The sequence below is a fragment of the Bombyx mori genome, chromosome 12, assembly GCF_030269925.1.
Source record: "Bombyx mori chromosome 12, ASM3026992v2".
NCBI lineage: Eukaryota > Metazoa > Arthropoda > Insecta > Lepidoptera > Bombycidae > Bombyx > Bombyx mori.
The window spans coordinates 16,957,310-16,976,662 of NC_085118.1; the positions used below are offsets into that span (position 1 = coordinate 16,957,310).

Genomic DNA, 19,353 nt, shown 5'->3' on the forward strand with positions numbered 1-19,353 from the left:
GTCTCAAGGTGTGGCGGCATTTACGTTGTAGGTGTCTAAGGGCTCTAGTAGCCACTCAACAGAAAGTGGACCGTAAGTTCGTCCACCTACCTAAGCAATAAAAAAAACACAAAAAGATGTGTGGTGTCGTGGAACACCGGATAGGAACGAAGTTCCTTATTATAAAAATATTAATTTTAAGTTCTTTTCTTATTATGATTTTTTTTATTGATAAAAAAAAATACTTTACAAAGTTATCAAATTTTCTTTATTCACAATGATTTATAAAAAATATACAACAATAACATACAAAGAAACAGCTATTTATATGAATAATAATAATAACCGTCATCACGTAGACTATACATTAGACACTGTATAGCCATCATACTAAGACTATACATAAATAAGAAAAATCTTACATTACGGACGTTTTTTCCCGGTTAGGGTACCCCTCCGCATCGTTCCATAAGGAACTACGTTCCAAAACTTCGTTCCAAAAAAAAAATTAATCTGGTAAACTCAAATGTGATTGGCGCTGATATTGCCACCGATACTCGCTAATTAACAACTCAGCCCGTTCGCAATAAAATGGTAAAGAAACTCTATCAACACCATTAATGTAAAATTACTTCTTTGTTTTTAATTCTTCTATTTAATAAGTGATTGGACGTCAGTGTCGGTGTCGTGTGAGAAGGGACCTTATGACATCATCATACTTCAAGTCATCAGGCTCCTCGTCCCAGACTAGACTATTACCACTATTTTAAAAAGATTTTGTTCGAACGTAAAAAAAAAACCGAAATTTCGCTTAAAACAAAATTAAAGTTTGGATACTTAAAATCATAATAACAATGTAATTGAAAACTGCACATAGGCACCAGATATCTGTTTAAATTTAATAAAAATCTAATCCAAAATCAACAAGGGAACAACTTAAGCGTTGTACAAGAACTACAGTTTTTTTTTATTAAATTATTTTACAGAAAACACATGCAAAAACTGCAATCCAATTAGTTGAGAACGTAAAACACGCCCCGCCCTGACGTTAACTTAGTTACAGCGTTTTATTACAAGACTCGTTTAAACTCGAATAACTTTGAACAATTTAATGCTTAGCTTAGTAGTATCTTGTAGAAATTTCGCTGCTAAAAAATATTCCCATATTGCTGGCGTCGTAGAAGTAATAGCTTAGAAAACGAATTTGCATAAGCAAGAAAGAAAAATCTAGAAATAAATGTAACATGTCAAGATGCCGTTGCCATTGAATTCAGTTTTAATTATAACACCGAGCTTGTGGTATCGACTGCATAACTATAGATGTTTCGACATAATATAATAGCTCTCTAAGCCTCGTCCATACATATAAATAAAATTGGAGTGCCTGTTTGTAATATTGAAATAACCGCTTTTTACTTCATGCATATGAATATATATATGGCACATACACCAAAATAACATTTCTTACAATTTTTGTCTGTCTGTCTGTCTGTTTGTTCCGGCTAACCTCTGGAACGGCTGGGCCGATTTTGACGGGACTTTCACTGATAGATAGCTGATGAGATAAGGAGTAACTTAGGCTACTTTTTTAGACTAGTTTCACCTCGCGGCGTCACCCGCAGTTATTGTCGTACTGTGCGCAACATGGCGGGCTTCGCCTATCAATAATAAAATTTAATGATTCCGAAGCGAAGCGAGGGCGGGTCGCTAGTTTAGAATATAATAACACTACATACCTAACATGGTCGCTCGCACCTGAAGCAGTGTCAGAGGCATAGATGAGTTTTTCTGTCCCCACGAAGCTGGAATATCCCCATAGCCTACCAGCGTATAGTTAGGGGGAAAAAAATATCTTTGACGGAACAATACTTAACATGCAAACAAATAAATCGTGTAATAAAAATCAAACCCGCAAAATTATAATTTGCGTAATCACTGGTGGTAGGACCTCTTGTGAGTTCGCACGGGTAGGTACCACCACCCCGCCTATTTCTGCCGTGAAGCAGTAGTGCGTTTCGGTTTGAAGGGTGGGGTAGCCGTTGTAACTATACTTGAGACCTTAGGACTTATATCTCAAGGTGGGTGGCGCATTTACGTTGTGGATGTCTATGGGTTCCAGTAACCACTTAACACCAGGTGGGCTGTGAGCTCGTCCCCCCATCGAAGCAATAAAAATAAAATATAAAATGTTACAATAGTAACATCAAATGGTTTTTAAATTATCTCTACCACTGACGATTTTCAACGTTCATCAAAACTTTAAACTGATTCGTGACAGTACCTGTCATTAAGATTTTTTTTGTTTGTTTGGTTGGGTTGTTTTTTCAATACATTTGAAAAACGCAGTCTCTTACGAACAATTCTTCGTTGCCCCATAAATACTGATCTTGAATGCAGAGGTGTTAATTACGTACGTCCGTGACTGAATGAGGCTAGTTCTTTGGATGCTGAAATGAATTCGTGTAGTATTTCTTCAACAGTGAAGAAAAAATCTTCTGATTAGCAGACGACCTCTGCAATCTAATTGATAAGATAGAATTTATACGAGAGAAAGAACGCGTGGGCTTCGCACCTCACACTTACAAAATTAATATCTTGCATATGTAACAATAGGAATCATTGAATTTCTATAAATGAGTAATCATCTTGTAAATTTCAAGTACCAGCATCATCCGCATAACGTAATGTTAAGCCGGTCACTGTAACGCCATCTATCTCCGAATAGCCGAACGAATATCGAAAGATCTAATAACATCTAGAACGCTCGAGAAATACAACGCCATCTATTATCAGATAGCGGAAACACACATCGAAGGTACTCGACTTGTGAGGAATGTTCTCGACGATTCTAGGGATGTTGTATCAACTATTAAAGCGTTGCAGAGATGGCATGCAGTCAGTCAGTCATCGGAACTACTCGAAGCGAAACAGCGAACGAATCGCTTGAAGCGAAGCGGAAGAAGCGAATTGAGAATTTTAAAGTGTTCTGTGTGTGTTCTAAGTGATAAATTATACAGTTTTAAGTTGTACTTTGGTGGAACATTTATTTATCCCGAACCACAGCGCGTAACAGTAACTTTGGCTGCTATAAACACTTTTTTCCGCAACAAAGTAAAGTTAATATCTTCTTTTCTACAATGTTTTGAAGTCGTAAAACTTCCTCGCTCAATATGCTAGTGCGGAACTATAAAATGACTACACAACTAATTTTAAATTCCCTTTACAGCTTATTCATCAGTTTTGTAACTATACTTGTGAACAGACTTACACTTCACTATGACTATTTCTTAATCTATACTAATATTATAAAGAGGAAAGATTTGTTTGTTTGTTTGTTTCGAATAGGCTCCGAAACTACTGGACCGATTTGAAAAATTATTTTTCCATTAGAAGCCGACATTGTCCCTGATGAACATAGGCTACTTTTTTTTTTTTTTTATTTTTTTTTTCATGTGTGTTTTAATGTTTCCGAAGCGAAGCCAGGGCGGGTCGCTAGTTATAAATAAAATCGATTTTACTATTAGGAGCGATAATTTTCATTGCATGTAACTCAAGAGTATGCTTTTACACAACGATTTACTTGGATTATGTTCTCGTTGTTCAATTGATAAGGTCCAGTGTGGTGACGCCTCATTGCTGTAAGTCATCGCTGGCAACACGCATGGTTTCGTCTTGAGACATGTTTGGGATGAAAAGATTACAAACAGCTTCCCGAACGCTGTTGAAGTTGATACCTCAATTTTTTTAATTGACGAAAAAATCTTTAAAAAAACTCAAACTTAATCAAACTGCCTTCTTAATTACAAGCTTTTATTTTATTGGTACATACCGGAACGCCTACATCTTCTAGTACGTTCCGCTTAGCGTGTGTAGGCCTCCCACAAGACCCGCTGGATGCAAGTAGTGCAGGCTCGATCTTCGTGGCGAGGCCTGGGGGAGGCCTATGTCGAGCAGTGGACGTCTGTGGGCTGATAGAATGGAAATAGAAGAGAATTGGCAAAGGATAATGCTTATCACGCTTCATAGTTAGTTATTTGCTTAACATTTGCCTCACTGGCCCAGTAGTGAAAACATATTGTGGGTCCATCGATATGATTTTTTTTAAGTATGCTTATGTGTATGCCTAGACATATTAAAAAAAAGTGCGTGCGTACAAAGTACACATGTCAGAAGTGAAACTTTTTTGGCGAAATAATTTTTAAGTCTTGCTTATATTTATACAAATCTAAAACTTTAGATTTCCAAGACTTAGAGGAAGGGAAAAAGGAAGATATGTTCCAGCCAAAAGTCTGTCAAATGTCAATCTCAAACCTCAGTGTTGACAGTCACATTATGTTTAGATGTCTAAATTGTAAATGACTAATATTTTGCACATTGAATTGACTAATTTAATTTCATGCTATTTGATTAATGTTCCAAATTCTTTTCATTTCATTTCAATTCCTATTAACATTTTTCACAAAAAAATTATAAAATATTAGGCTGTATGGTATGATACATTTGCCTTTCCAGTTGGAAAAATACAACAACAACTACTACTGACATTTGACAAGTACTTAATTTCAATAGTAGTTTGATGTCACTTCCGTTGCATGCCTGCGCGACGTTCTGTAAAAAATTTACCCTCATGCGCCTAAAGAAGTTTCACTTCAAAAATTGTATTTATTCTTATTTTTGTTTCATATCGTCTATGGTAGTGCTCACACCGTTTGCTATAAAAATCGCACTGCTATAAAAAACATACTTCACTTTAGACAAAATAGCTACCTAGCTAGCTAGCTACAAAATACTATTAAATATTTAAAGAGATTGCAGTAACGAAGCCTTCGAAATATTCCAATAATTTATTCATGGAGGCCATACAACTTTTCGAAGACGAATATTTTTTTAATCACAATTTTTTTAAGAAAACTTTGATTTGGTTTTAACAGATTTATTTAATGAGGTTTAAAGGGCTTTAATGCGAAACATCGCGTTTTAGTGGAGAATCTGATGAAAGCAGTAACACTCACGTGGCGTGATCGACGCTGACAACTCTGGCAACAAGGACGACTATTTCATCAAGTGGAAGACCTGCCCGTGTACACACTATACAACAAACTAACAAATCTTAAACGAAAACACTTCTGATAAATACTTTCCAGAACGTAAATCCTCTACAAAAATGGATGCCTGTACTAAGCCGTTATTCACGAAGTTCTTTGCAAAAACTTAAAGTCTTGAAGGCATAGTATCGTAAATAGTACAGGAACCGCAGTCAGCCGAGCTCATTCGCAAACCGATCGTTCCATTTAATGAACGATAAATATTTATAGGTCTCGGCGTTAACTTCACTTAATACTTAAATTTCTGATCATGAACTTTCGTGCGGGAAATTCGTCGAGTATCTCTTAACTCTAGGAATATTTGGAAGCTTTCTCTATGTCTTACGACGATGAGATACTCAACTACTCCTGCACGTGCACAGTTCTAGTCGATCTGGTGGGTCTAGTCGATTCTAATTCGAGTCGATTTTTACACATACTAATGGAATGGAATCCGATCCGGCTCCGGACCCACCCATCCATCTATTTCTCCACAACGCCCTGACATATACTTCATCAAACCGTGTTCAAAAAGAATTCTTTGCTGAAAAGTAATCTGTGCCCTCAAGAACAATGACGATCACTCGTCACCAAGAGCTTCCGATGAACACAACGGATAGTGAACTATTTTTTAATATTGAAAATAATAAATAAATAAAACAATCAAGAAAATATTTACGTCCCAAGTAAATTTATATACGACATGAACTAAGTATAAAATAATTATTGTACCTTAACTGTTTTAGAAGTCGATTTGAGTAAAATGAAATTTATATTACACCGTAAGTTCTGGGAATGATAAGAATGCAAATTCATTGAACGTTTTGCGCCTTTCCCTTGACATTTTCACGAAAAAAAAAAAACTTGTCGAAGTCATGTTTCTCGTGTTGCGCAAGCATTTCAATGGCTCGGAAAATATTAAGAGCAATCACATAGTTACTTTTAAAACATTGTAAACGAAAAACTAATTTGTTAATTTAAAGTAACAAAACAGTCGTTGCCATTAAAAAATAAATCCTATTTTAACTTTCTCGTATAATAACGACTATTCAACGATATCATTAAATGAAAAGCTATTCTATGACTAATTATTAGGTCTAGGACTAATTATTAGGTCGAAACATTGCATTGCGTCGATTGAGCCCGGAGATGGGTGACGTAAATAAAGCAATCAATTCGGAATATTAATATGTAGAATTTATAATTTATACTAAAAACTGCAAATGATTAAATCCCGCGTCGGCATAATCGTACAAAACCTTAAAGTTAATTGAAATAAAATCATACAGTAACGAAAAAAAAAGACAATGCCTTATAAATCAAAAGCAAAAAGTTTTATTCTTCTTTAGGATCTAGGAAATATAACAAAGAGAACTAGATTTATTAAGGTTCGTTTGCTTGTCTTTTAAAATTTTTTGCACGACGTTTTAACCTTTTTTTTTAACATTGACATTACTACATTACTTTATTTCGCTTGTATCTAATTTACTACAATAATGTTAGCACTAGTTCAACTATTATGTTTTTTTTTATTGCTTAGATGGGTGGACGAACTCACAGCCCACCTGGTGTTAAGTGGTTACTGAAGCCCATAGACGTCTACAACGTAAATGCGCCACCCACCTTGAGATATAAGTTCTAAAGTCTCAGTATAGTTACAACGGCTACCCCACTCTTCAAACCGAAACGCATTACTGCTTCACGGCAGAAACAAGCGGAGTGGTGGCACCCACCCGTGCGGACTCAGAAGACGTCCTACCACCAGTAATTACGCAAATTATAATTTTGCGGGTTTGATTTTTACTACACGATGTTATTCCTTCACCGTGGAAGTCAATCGTGATCATTTGTTAAGTACGTATTTGTACGAGTATTTACATGTTTTTCAATTAATCGACCGTAATTCCATATCTATAGGTATATATTAATACGTGAAGCAAAAACTTTGTATCCCTTTTTACGAAAATTGCGCGGACGGAGGAGTATGAAATTTTCCACACTTATACAGAATATAGAGAAGAAGTGCACAATGTTAATATTTTTTTTAAATAATACATAAAAGATACATTAAATCAATAAAGAAAACATTACGCACACTACATACCATGTATTTGACACACACACGCATGCATACTATTTATTTATTGTCAAACTTTTGTTCTTGACGTCTGTTGTCAAATTGAGAATAGATTACATATTGTTTGTCTTTATTAATATTTTTTTATAGAGTAGTCTTGGCGAAATTTGTGATTATATAAGTATAAAATACAATCATAATAGTGTACAAACTTACAATTCCAATTATAGTCGAATTTCGACTACTGCGGGACCTCTAGTTACTATAATCACTTACCGTTGTTTCGACTTTATATAAGTATCGATTTCATTTTGATGAGACTAATAATACCATTAAAATAAAAAGTACCAAGAAAAATATATCAAGTGAATATTTAATATCGGCTACTCATTCCCGATTGAGGACAGAGCCGCCTCCCAGGATACGAGGAACCGTTTGACTCTCACGCGACTGTGACTCGCTCTGAAGGCGAAGCCGGATAATGTAGCGAAATTGTGAGTTGCTCGATAAATTGTTATGTTGTGCCTGTAATGTATTATTGTGTCGTAAACACATGGGGAATTACGAGTTACTGGAACTGAAATGACACTGGATATAGCCTTGTTTTTGCGGACAATGTTAAGTGGAATGCTTGCTAAAAGGGCTACAGAGTATTCTGTTTAGGATGTCTTCTGTAATGCTTACTTAGACTGGATTACACTTGGGTCAATTGAAGTTGATCGTTTTGTGTATCAGCTAACGGACTGTTTAGCTTTAGTGACTTTGAGAAATGCGCGAAACATACCGTCAGTTCGTATTTAATTTCAATTACGGGGAGCGCGCTGCGGAACGAGTATTCAGCTAAGAAGTTCTGAGGGTAACATCGACCTTACTTACCTTAAGTTTCCTTTGAATAAAGTCCACCAATTTACCATATAATATTGATATTTTTCGGCAAAATATAAATCTTTTTAGGTCACGGTCATTTTGTCTATTTATAGAACCATCTTTAAGCTTAAGATGCGGGTAGGCAACTTGACTTTCTTTGGTCTACTGTATCCGTTCTTATTGTTTGCCCGTAGTAAAAGTATAATTATTTACTTTTATTTCACCCTGCCATTTTAATCATAGACTTTTGATTTCAACTGAGTCTCGAAGTTTGCAGTTCCAGTCACGTTATGATGTCTATGGACCCAATACGGATCATACCAGATAATTTGTTAGCCGTCTGTCCATGTAAGCAACTAAAATAACTATGAAGTGTGCTAAATGCGGCTTTATATATAGTATGTACTCATAATAGTAATGTACGCCAATTATATTTTACTAGTATCATAATAACATGTTGAACCTAGAAAAGGCTCAGAATAGCATAAACCTATTTCATACTGGGCAAATGCGCTCTTTATATTATGTCATATAATTAGTGTAAGGCGATCGTCAACTGTCTTTTAGTAGTGATAGGGCTTAAGTAGACCCGCACGGATAAGTACCACTTTCTCCCGCGAGGAAATCATGCATTCCGACAAAACAGACTTCATGCTTAATGGCGGTTCAAGTTTCGGGATGGGTGGCTTTACTGGTGGTAGGACCTAAGTGAGTCCGCACGGGTAGGTACCACCACCCTGCCTATTTTAGCCGTGAAGCAGTAATGCATTTCGGTTTGAAGGGTGGGGGCAGCCGTTGTAACTATACTGAGACCTTAGAATTGATATCTCAAAGTGGATGGCAGTATTTAGGTTACGTTATATATCTATGGACTCCGGTAACCACTTAACACCAAGTGAGCTATGAGCTCGTCCACCCATGAATGCAATATAAAAATGGGGGACGATAATCACTTTTTGATGTATATGGTATCTCGTAAGAACACCAGATGAGCTGTCGTGTATCCAGGATGCACAGAAAATTTTTTTTACATACTTTTATATTTTACAACTCATCTATCCATCAACTATCAATCAATCGATCGCGTTCCGAACTTCGGAAAACGAAACATTCTAAACCCGAACTGTCTACCCAAAATGAACAAGCCTAACCCAATAAATCATTCTGCATTAATATATAAAGCAAACCCATGAATAATTCGAGCAGCAAATGTGATTAGAGGCTAGATCGAGGGCTGACCCTGTTCTAGGGTCATTAATCTCCAAGGATAACTGGAGACAAGCGTGACGTCATATCGGTCAAAGCAAATGTCTCAAATGCATAGATTGACTAATGCTATTAGGCTGTAATTGATAGCACAGCTCTAAGTTAGAGATTCCTCAGGCTACAATAACAGCTGCAGCTTAAATTCAAATAGCGTAAAAATATATATATTTCTTAATTAATACGTGAAGCAAAAACTTTGTACCCCTTTTTATGAAAATTGCACGGACGAAGGAGTATGAAATTTCCCACACTTATAGAGGATATAAAGAAGGAGTGCAGAATGCTAATTTTTTTTTTAAATTATGCATTAATAATAAATAAAATAATTTTAAAAACATTACACACACTACCATGCATTTGACACACACACATCCTCTTTGTTTATAGTCAAACTTTTGTTATTGGTTAAAGACTAGGGTCAAATTAAGAATAGGTTAATATATAAATATATATAAATATTGTTTATCTTTAATATTATGTATCTATAGCCTTGGCAAAATCTGTGAATAAAGAAGTTTAATAGTCCTTAATAGTGTTGACAACAGAACCTTAATAATGTTCAAACTTATAATTTCAATAGTCGAATTTCGACTACTGCGGGGCCACTAGTTTGTATAAAGATGTTTTGAAGAAATTTTAATGCTTTAAAGGTGCATGAATGTTAGGTTAGCGTGGTATGGACATGTGATGCGTAAAGAGAAAATGCATTTGACTAGGAGACGTATGGAAATTGCAGTGCAAGGTCGAGGTCGACCGAAGAAGACATGGATGGAGTGTGTGAATGACGACATGAGAGATAGAGAGGAGTGAGTGTTGAGATGAGGCTGATAGAAGAGAATGGTAGGGAAAAATTAGCTGTGTTGACCCTACCTAGTGGGATAAGGTGGAGAAAAAGAAGGAGAAAGCTGCATGAAGTCATAGCGACAGAAGCACCCACATAACTTCACCTTTTTCTTTGAGGGATTAAGCGAAGTATAAATAAATGGAAATATTGACACTAATATGTATAAGTTTTAAAAGAAAACATTCGTTGTCATGGCGTAAAGGATAAGTCGCGTATCGAGCAACGCGACAGTAACGTTGTTCAAATCCCGCAGGCCGGTACCAAATTCATTTAACGAAATACTCACTTGCACGTTAATTAACAGTTTGACGTATGTATTGATCACGGAAAACATATATGGCGCAGAACCGAAATTTTAAGGAAATATGATGTATTGTTTGCCTCTACGGTAAGGCACCTTTGTTCTGCATATTTCAATAACACAGCCGTTATTCAATGTAATTAAATTTTCGACCCCACTTCCAAGGGTGGCTGGTTGGACTCACGTCCATAGAATTCAAGATCCACATAACGTCAGCCGGACCGTCAACTCGGTAACACATTTAGCGCAATAAAAAACTAACAAGATTATAAAATTCGGCCGAAAGCCTTATCCAATAAAATAAAGCTCGATAGGTACGTAGGAAATAAAATAAGGTCATAGCGACGGAGTGAGTCCCAAGGGCCCATCAGATCGATAGAGAAACTGTACTAAATCAGGCACTCATTCGCTCTGTTTAATGGTTCGGGACCAAGCCGTATGTTCCCTTCGACGTAAAACTATACGAGCCCTTACATGCTCTGCGTTTACGGTGCCGCCCGACTTAATAATAAATGATAACCACTAAACCCGAGCTTCGTGTACTTCGAGACGCTCAAATTAAAACTTTCGATTCGACATTTGAGCTTATTAACACAATGCACAAGAACCTCTCGTGAGTCCGCGCGGGTGGGTACCACCACCTTGCCTATTTCTGCCGTGAAGCAGTAATGCGTTTCGGTTTGAAGAGTGGGGCAGTCGTTGTAGCTATACTTGAGGCCTTAGAACTAATATCTCAAGGTGACGCATTTACGTCGTCTATGGGCTCCAGTAACCATTTAACACCAGGTGGGCTATGAGCTGGTCCACCCATCTAAACAATAAAAAAAGATCTATTACAATTACCAACATTAAGTGTACTGAATTTAGTTAGCTGTAATCTAAAAGCACAATGAAACATGGCTGAGTGGTGTGGGTCAAATCTGCCACCTCTAACGTGAGAGGGACGCGTCATATGATGTGCATAAAGAAAATAATGTTAAGTATATTTCGGAAACAAAACCTGAATCCCTGAATCCGAGTAAATAGACTTCTAAATATTAGGAAAGATTGACAATTATCAATTTATAAAAAAATAAACTGTTAAAAATATAATTATTTGTTATAAAGCATGTAGTATCACCGGTATAAGGGTATCTTGTGAGCCCGCACGAATAAGTACCAACACTCTGCCTATTGCCACCGGGACGTAGGAACGCACTTCCGTTTCTAAGGGATAACCGTTATATAATGCAATTGAGGCTTAGGCCTCATGTCTCAAGGTAGATGGCTACACTCACGATGTGAATTCTATGGGCTCCAATTACCACTTAAATTAGGTCGGTCGTCAGCTTGTTCAGGGTCTGCGCAATAAAAAATATCTAATGTAGTATTTCTATAGTACTATGGCATATTAGTTTTTTTTTTTATGTTTGAGACTTGTTTGTTTGCTTTCAAGGGCACGCGAGCCAATAGCCCTTCGATGGTGAGTCTAGATACCAAGAATGATAAAAATGGTACAAAGATTCCAAAGTGAGTTTCCAGTTTATGGTCCACAGTTGGTAAGATATACGCTTTCTAAAGTCGTAAAAAGGATTCTCCTTCTAACTTTTCAACTAAATGGTGGAAAATTCTGAAAACATTTGAGATAATAGAACTTTAGAGAAACTTCCAAAGAAAATAACTTTGAATAAAGTATGTGAGATTGCTTTTGAGATGTGAGATATTTAATGTTAAAAAAAATTGTTAGTGACATAAATAATGTTTTGGTAATTAAATTACTTGTTTCTCAACTTTGTTTACTTCAAATGCAATTTATAATAATTTTCGAATTTTACAATCCGTTAGTATTTTGAGGAGCTATTCTCTTGGGTACCTGCTTGTTCGTCTAAGTATTGTAATTGTAATAAATCATTTCTTATCGTAGATAGGAGACCCCCAAACCATTCCTCATCCATCGTCCTCCAGCCACTGCATGATAGCCGATGCGGCCTAGGAGCAAACATATATAATGATTATACTTTCCCCTAAAATCCGTGCGATTAGATCGAATCACGGATTCTTTGCGCCCATTATGCAGTCTACACTTGCCATTTATCATGTGAGCTCCACCTTTTTCGTTATTGCTTAGATGGGTGTACTAGCTCACAGACCAACTGGTGTGAAGTGGTTACTGGAGCCCATAGACATCTACAACGTAAATGCCGACACTCACCTTGAAATATAAGTTCTAAGGTCTCAGTATAGTTACAACGGCTACTCTACCCTTCAAACCTAAACGCATTACTGGTTCACGGTAGAAATAGGAAGGGTGGTGGTACATACCCTTGCGGACTTACAAGAGGTCCTACCACCTGTAAAAACCTGACTTAAAACTACTACAGGGGTAATACACACACCTCATTTCAAAAGCCGTCTGGCCTATCGCCTATCCCTTTAAGATAGTTTCACTTGAGCAACAGAATTATAACGGAGTAATCACCAATCCAGTTGAACGATGGCGAAGGAACTCGAGAAGTTTCTAATACAATCTTATTAACAGCCTGACAGAAAATTAAAACAATAAAAAAATTCATCCAACTGTTTAAAATTTTAATAAGTAAGGCTGTTCTTAATGCAAAATATATTACAATAAAATTCATAAGTTAAATTAGTGTATTGCATACTTGTTGATCGAAGACCGCATATACTAATTTAAAGAAACCGGTAGACTTTGAAAAGGTTATAGATCGATTTGGGAGATTTTACTTAAATAATTAATTGGAATTGTAAGTTTGTACACTATTCTGATTGTATTTTATACTTCTATAATCACAAATTTCGCCAAGACTACACTATAAAAAATATTAACAAAGACAAACAATATTTAATCTATTCTCAATTTGACAACTAACAGACGTCAAGAACAAAAGTTTGACAATAAATAGTATGCAAGCGTGTGTGCGTCAAATACATGGTATGTAGTGTGTTTAATGTTTTCTTTATTAATTTAATGTATCTTTTATGCACTATTTTAAAAAAATATTAGCATTGTGCACTTCTTCTCTATATTCTCTATAAGTGTGGAAAATTTCATACTCCATGTTTCGTAAAAAGGGATACAAAGTTTTTGGTTCACTTATTAATATATAGATTAATAATCAAACATTCCAATTCTATACATAAATGATCTATGATGTCCAAAACGTTTTAGAGCTAATTTTCGTGTAGCATAAGCCAAAAATATTTTATTATTAATAAACACAAAAATGTAAACAAACAAAAACCACTCAAACTAACCCCATTTCACTTATTAGATAGGCCGGCCTCATATCCTAAATTCAGATATCCTTGCGCACATCGTCTGTTCATTTATCTAGCTGTAGTACGTCGGCACATACATAAATCATTATTGATAGTACAATGATCTCAGAAGGAGCTGAGATATGATGGGAAACGTTCCTTTTGACGATATCTTTGGCGTTTCACAAATGCGCGAATTTACCACGCTTCCTTTTGATATTAGCTTTTCATCATGGGACTCATTAAACTCACAGCCCAAATTACGTGAATTTGGTACTGGAATCCATCAACACCATAACCTTGAGACTCGATAACCCTACCAACACCCGTAAGCCTATAATACGCCATACATACCGTAGGATAATCTGCTAGTTGAATGTGAAAATGTTAAAATGCCACATTACTCACTTTTCTAGAATCCGTGTCTGTGCCCTATAACTTAGCTTTAGATAGGGGTGTCTTGAATAATGACAGTTTTTCACACGTCTGACATGTTCAAAGGGTGGGAGGTGGCCTTTAGATATCAATAGTTTTACTTTTTGTGTTCGCAAAGCCTGATTTTTGCACGAAAATGTTAATCGGTGCCTTTTGAAAAATCACCGCAATGGTCTTTCTGCAAAAGAGATCTAATGTAATTATTTTTTAATGAGCAACTTTGGACGCTTTTTTCTATTATTCAATTATAGTGTAAATTAAAAAAAAACCGCTGAAAAATTGTTTGAACGTATATCATCTGATAATTTTATACAAAAGATCCTTCTCGAGGCGTTCCATTAAACGATAGTGCTTTATAATAATAATATAATATAATATTATGATAGCGTGAGGGCGTAGCCCACTAAAATGTAAAAATATTAAATCAAGTCGTTGTACTTGCCAAATGTGGACAATACCTATAATATTTTGAATATTTTATACGACTCGCCGAAACGGCTAAATTGCAAAGCGACCTAAGCAACAAACCGAATTTAAAATCTCATTCTGCAAAGCCGCGCTTGAGATCTCACGGGCTCGCAACTTATTTCTTTATTTTCTTACATCGTTATTATCCGCGTCCGGACTACGGACCTCTTTGTAAATTGAATTCAATTACTATGCCCATTCGACCATACCAGTCTTTATTTTATTGAGCGAAATGCTTAACGCGATTTGGGGAGACCCACGGAATTATTGTACGCGGAAAAACCTTTTCGGTAACGATGTTTGGGGGGTACAAAGCAGAGTAAGGGGTGGGTACGAACAGCCGCGAAAGGGGTCGAAAGATTTTAGGGTCGCAAAATATCTGAGATTGAAATTTTATGTTTATTATCGACACCTCGCCTCGGTTCGTTTTCATTTGGATCTCTTTGATGCGGCTGCCATGTCAGAGTTGTATTATTCAAATTAATGTTTTGTATGAACATTTGAAAATAAAAGTTTCTTATTCCGATTTTGGTTATTTTATTACAAAATCATTAATTCCAACCTTTTTGTATGTACATAAACATTTAAACCTATCAATTTACACATTTTAATCACTAGCCAATTGTCCAAGTCTAGTACGTACCTACCGATAGTTGTCATACAACACAAAAATATTTAACCTATGCCTGAATCTTGCTAACGATTATGAAGATAAGTTTGTATATATACAAATCCCGAACAACAACGTCCGAACCTCCACCTATCTTGGTAAAACTGGGAATTCCTCCGAGCCACCAATAATCCTTCTTCCCTAAACAAGATATCCTAGTCGTTTATCTACCAAGCTATTTCTTTCACTAGCTCGGTGCGAAAATCTTCCTTCTGTCATAACCCCCAAACTGGATGTGAATGGCTCTCAAATTATTACTTAGAACAACTTTTGTTTGCACATATGCAGAACAAGATACTTCTAAAATCCTGCCTTCTAAAGCAAACAAACCTGGACGAATCTCCAACGTTAGGAGCACATATAATCTCAGAAATCCGATGTCCTTTTTAGTAAATCATTTTGTGACGTACCTTAACAATGTATTTAATATAAAGATGAATCCAATTTTTCATTGTTGCTTTAGTTTTCCAACCGCGTGCTTGAAACTGTATTGGACTTCGATTTCCTTCTTATATCTTTCATTGTTCCTAGCTACACGGGTAGCCGAGCTCACGACTGACTTTTATAAGTGAATACTATACACATCACAATGGGAATACTGCATCTTACTCTTAAAAATAACTAAGGTTGAAGTCTAAATTTTATTGAACTTTAAGCGGTAGTATATTGAATGGGTAAGCTCAAATCCAATGTTTAATTTTTTCTTCAATTCAAATATACTCACCGACTTTGAAAAATAAACAGAAATAAAATATTGCTTTACAGCCCAGATAAAATATCAAGACGCCAAAAATCAGCAAACCGTAAACAAAAATATATCAAAGTAAAACTATACCTAATAGATTTGGATGTACGTTTTGTAGACGCCGCGATTTTTATCGTAAACTTTCCAGAAACTTCGATACAACATCTAATCTTGGGCCAGGAGTAGCAACATAAGGAAATAGAAACTAGATAAAATTTTTGCAATATTGGCAGCGTACACCCACCTGACTTGAATAAATTATGCTGGGAAATATTGACTCATTCGTGATTTGAATCGTTTGGGACCTGCTCAATTCAACTCAATTGCTTATGAGGATAACTACCAAGATTGGCATATTATGATTACCGTAACGCTTTAAGTGAAATTGGAATATTTCCCGACAAATATAGTTTGAGTAGTGCGTTCATTTCACAGCTACCTGATTCTCGCACTCTACAAATTCACCTTCCTCTTGCATAATACCTTTTAATGAAGCAATTTATTAATCTTAGGAAGACTACATACATATATTTCACACTAAATTGAAATTCTTTTCAAAAAAATCTTAACTACTCTTTATAACTATACATATTACACTATAGAACAATTTTACCATAAATGAAAGTAGAACAAAATACTATAAAAATTAGATGAGAGAAAAATGAGAGATAATAAAGGCAAAAAATCCAACTAATTATATGTGTTACCGGTTATTTCTTCTTCTTCTTCTTAGTCGCATACTTCATTGCTGGTCGTGTCCCTAAAAGCCCTTCGTGACTCTTTGTACCATCAGCTTCCATTTCCTTCGGTTTTCGGCTTCTCTCAGGGCGGTCGCAACAGAGAGTCCAGTGAGCGCAGTTATCTGATCTGACCAACGGCTTGGTGGCAGGTCGGCGAGTCTTTTCCCTTCTACCTCTTCCACCACAGTCAATTTTTCAAGGTTGTCTGGTGGCCGCCGAGCAATGTGACCAAAGTATTCAACCGGTTATTTCAATATTCTAAAATTGTATATAAAATATATCTGCATCAGTTTTACTAGGTGACATCACTAAGCAATCTAGCAGGTCGTTCCCGGCCGAGATGCAGTTTCAAAAGCAATACAACTGTGAAAAAATTTAATATTTATTTTATCGCAACGTAAAATATTTGTACGTACGTCGCGCCGTGAAATATTCCATATCGATACCTCGTTTGTGAAGCTATTTCACGGTGTACACAGTGAGATAAGAATCTTGATGTTTTGACTTTTGAAAATGTGTGAAATGAACTGTATTTTTTCAGGTTTTTTTTTTAATTTAGCCGCGGGATGCTTCAAACAACTACAACATTGGAGAAATTCAGAGCTTGGATTGGAATGTGGAAATAATAAATCTTGTCGAACAATTTTCATAAAATAAATCTTAATCGAAAGAAACCTTAACACTGTTTCGGTCCTTTGTGTGCATAAAACAGGTTGTGAAAGATATTACTGATCGACAGGAAAACTATTACTCTTCCAAATCCAATCCAAAACACTTCTGAGAACACCACCCCAAGTCTTTGGCTAGGCTTCGAGTCGTCGTTAGCAACACTCAACAGTGGAAACATCGTTTGTATGCTTTAATCTAATATCTGGTCTAATTTAAAAAATCTGCCACACCCAAGAGACAGACTTTTATTAATGAATTTAAGACAGCTCCATTAAGATGCCCGACGTAAATTTAACTTTAAAATTAATGGACGGCAGACGGCTAGACAAACCTTGAAGGATTGAATATTTGTATCATTAATTAAATTTATTAATGGGTTTTTGTTTTCCTTGAATTTCATTTTGAGGCAAGCTGCTTCTAACTGATCGCACTGAATTTTTTGAACTGGAGTAGGCATCTGTTTAGATGTGGATAAATTGGTACTGGAATGATGATGATGTATATATCATTAATACCTGGAACTTGGAACTTGCAACTGGCTTCCAGCCTCCAAAATGTAGCCTTGGTTAAGTTATCTCATTTGTGTTATCATGCCTTTTCTGCCTCTAAGCAGTTACAATTTTTCATTTTGAACGATGAAATAACCAAAATACATTCCGATTGAGATATCTCAAGTACAAAGATGATTTTCACGGGTGAATGGCATTAGGATTATGATTTTTAAGAGTATCTTTATACCAGGTATAATCTCTATTTGAATTTGATAATCCTCTTCGATCAGTAGGTATCATTATCTCGATTACGGATGGTTTGACTTAGTAATTTAAAAAAAGACGTGTGGTGTCGTGGGACACCGGATAGGAACGAAGTTCCTTATTATAAAAATATTAATTTTAAGTTCTATTCGAGGTATAAAGAAAATAAAACTAGAGGCTTCGCAACAACCCACGGTCATTCGGTAACGTGCGAACTTATTGTGGTACACTTCATTCACGGTTGTTTGCATAAGAGTTAGTGTATTGCGCAAATATGCAAAAAAATATGTTATTTTTTGTACGTTATTACAAAGTTAAGTCGTACACTGTGTGCATTACTAATAAAAATCTTACGTTACGGACGCTTTTTCCCTGTTAGAGTACCCCTCCGCATCGTCCCGTCCCATAAGGAACTTCGTTCCAAAAATATTAAAATGATAATTGAATTTCAAAACAACTCATATCCACAGACCGACATTAGAATGTTTCCAATCCGTAACTTTCTGATTTCAGACGTTAAATGTTACATCGGCTTACTGACATCGAGTTTAACCCAAATTCATTGAATCCTGTGGGCAGATAAGCTGTTGCTTTAATTAAATTCTCTATATTAGATAAATTATATGAGTTCATTGTATTTTGACAGATACTTTCGTATTTACCGATTGACTTATGTTATAGTCCTATTTTGTTTTAAGTAGGAATTAGTTTTTGTTGTTTGTGTTATCAATAAATGTACTACGAAAATATTGCTTTAGGAAATATAATTTAAATTGCAGATACACACATAATAATATATGTACACAATCTACTATGAAGTGATTGTCCATTTTTTATATATATTTTTTTATTGCTTAGATGTGTTGACGAGCTCACAGCCCACCTGGTGTTAAGCGGTTACTGGAGCCCATAGACATCTACAACGTAAATGCGTCACTCACCTTGAGACATAAGTTCTAAGTCTCAGGTATAGTTACAACGGCTACCCCACCTTTCAAACCGAAACGCATTACTGCTTCACGGCAGAAATAGGCAGGGTGGTGGTGCCTACCCGCGCGGACTCACAAGAGGTCCTACCACCAGTAATTACGCAAATTATAATTTTGCGGGTTTCATTTTTATTACACGATTTTTATTACCTTCACCGTGGAAGTCAATCGTGAACATTTGTTGAGTACGTATTTCATAAGAAAAA

At 35.9% G+C, this 19,353-nt stretch overlaps 2 long non-coding RNA genes across 2 annotated transcripts; one reads left to right on the forward strand and one right to left on the reverse strand.

Annotated features, from left to right (window-relative positions):
• Nucleotides 1-224: 224 nt before the first annotated feature.
• Nucleotides 225-16,131, reverse strand: LOC101738937 (uncharacterized). The gene is made up of 6 exons (XR_209786.4): nucleotides 15,974-16,131; nucleotides 14,085-14,289; nucleotides 12,271-12,386; nucleotides 3,809-3,947; nucleotides 2,261-2,426; nucleotides 225-1,206 (listed from the first exon to the last, which is right to left on the reverse strand). It is a non-coding gene; the product is annotated as an uncharacterized LOC101738937 (long non-coding RNA).
• A 1,117-nt stretch (nucleotides 16,132-17,248) lies between these two features.
• On the forward strand, nucleotides 17,249-18,910 carry LOC101738849 (uncharacterized). Its single transcript, XR_005245306.2, has 2 exons — nucleotides 17,249-17,586; nucleotides 18,672-18,910. It is a non-coding gene; the product is annotated as an uncharacterized LOC101738849 (long non-coding RNA).
• The last annotated feature ends 443 nt before the right edge of the window (nucleotides 18,911-19,353 follow it).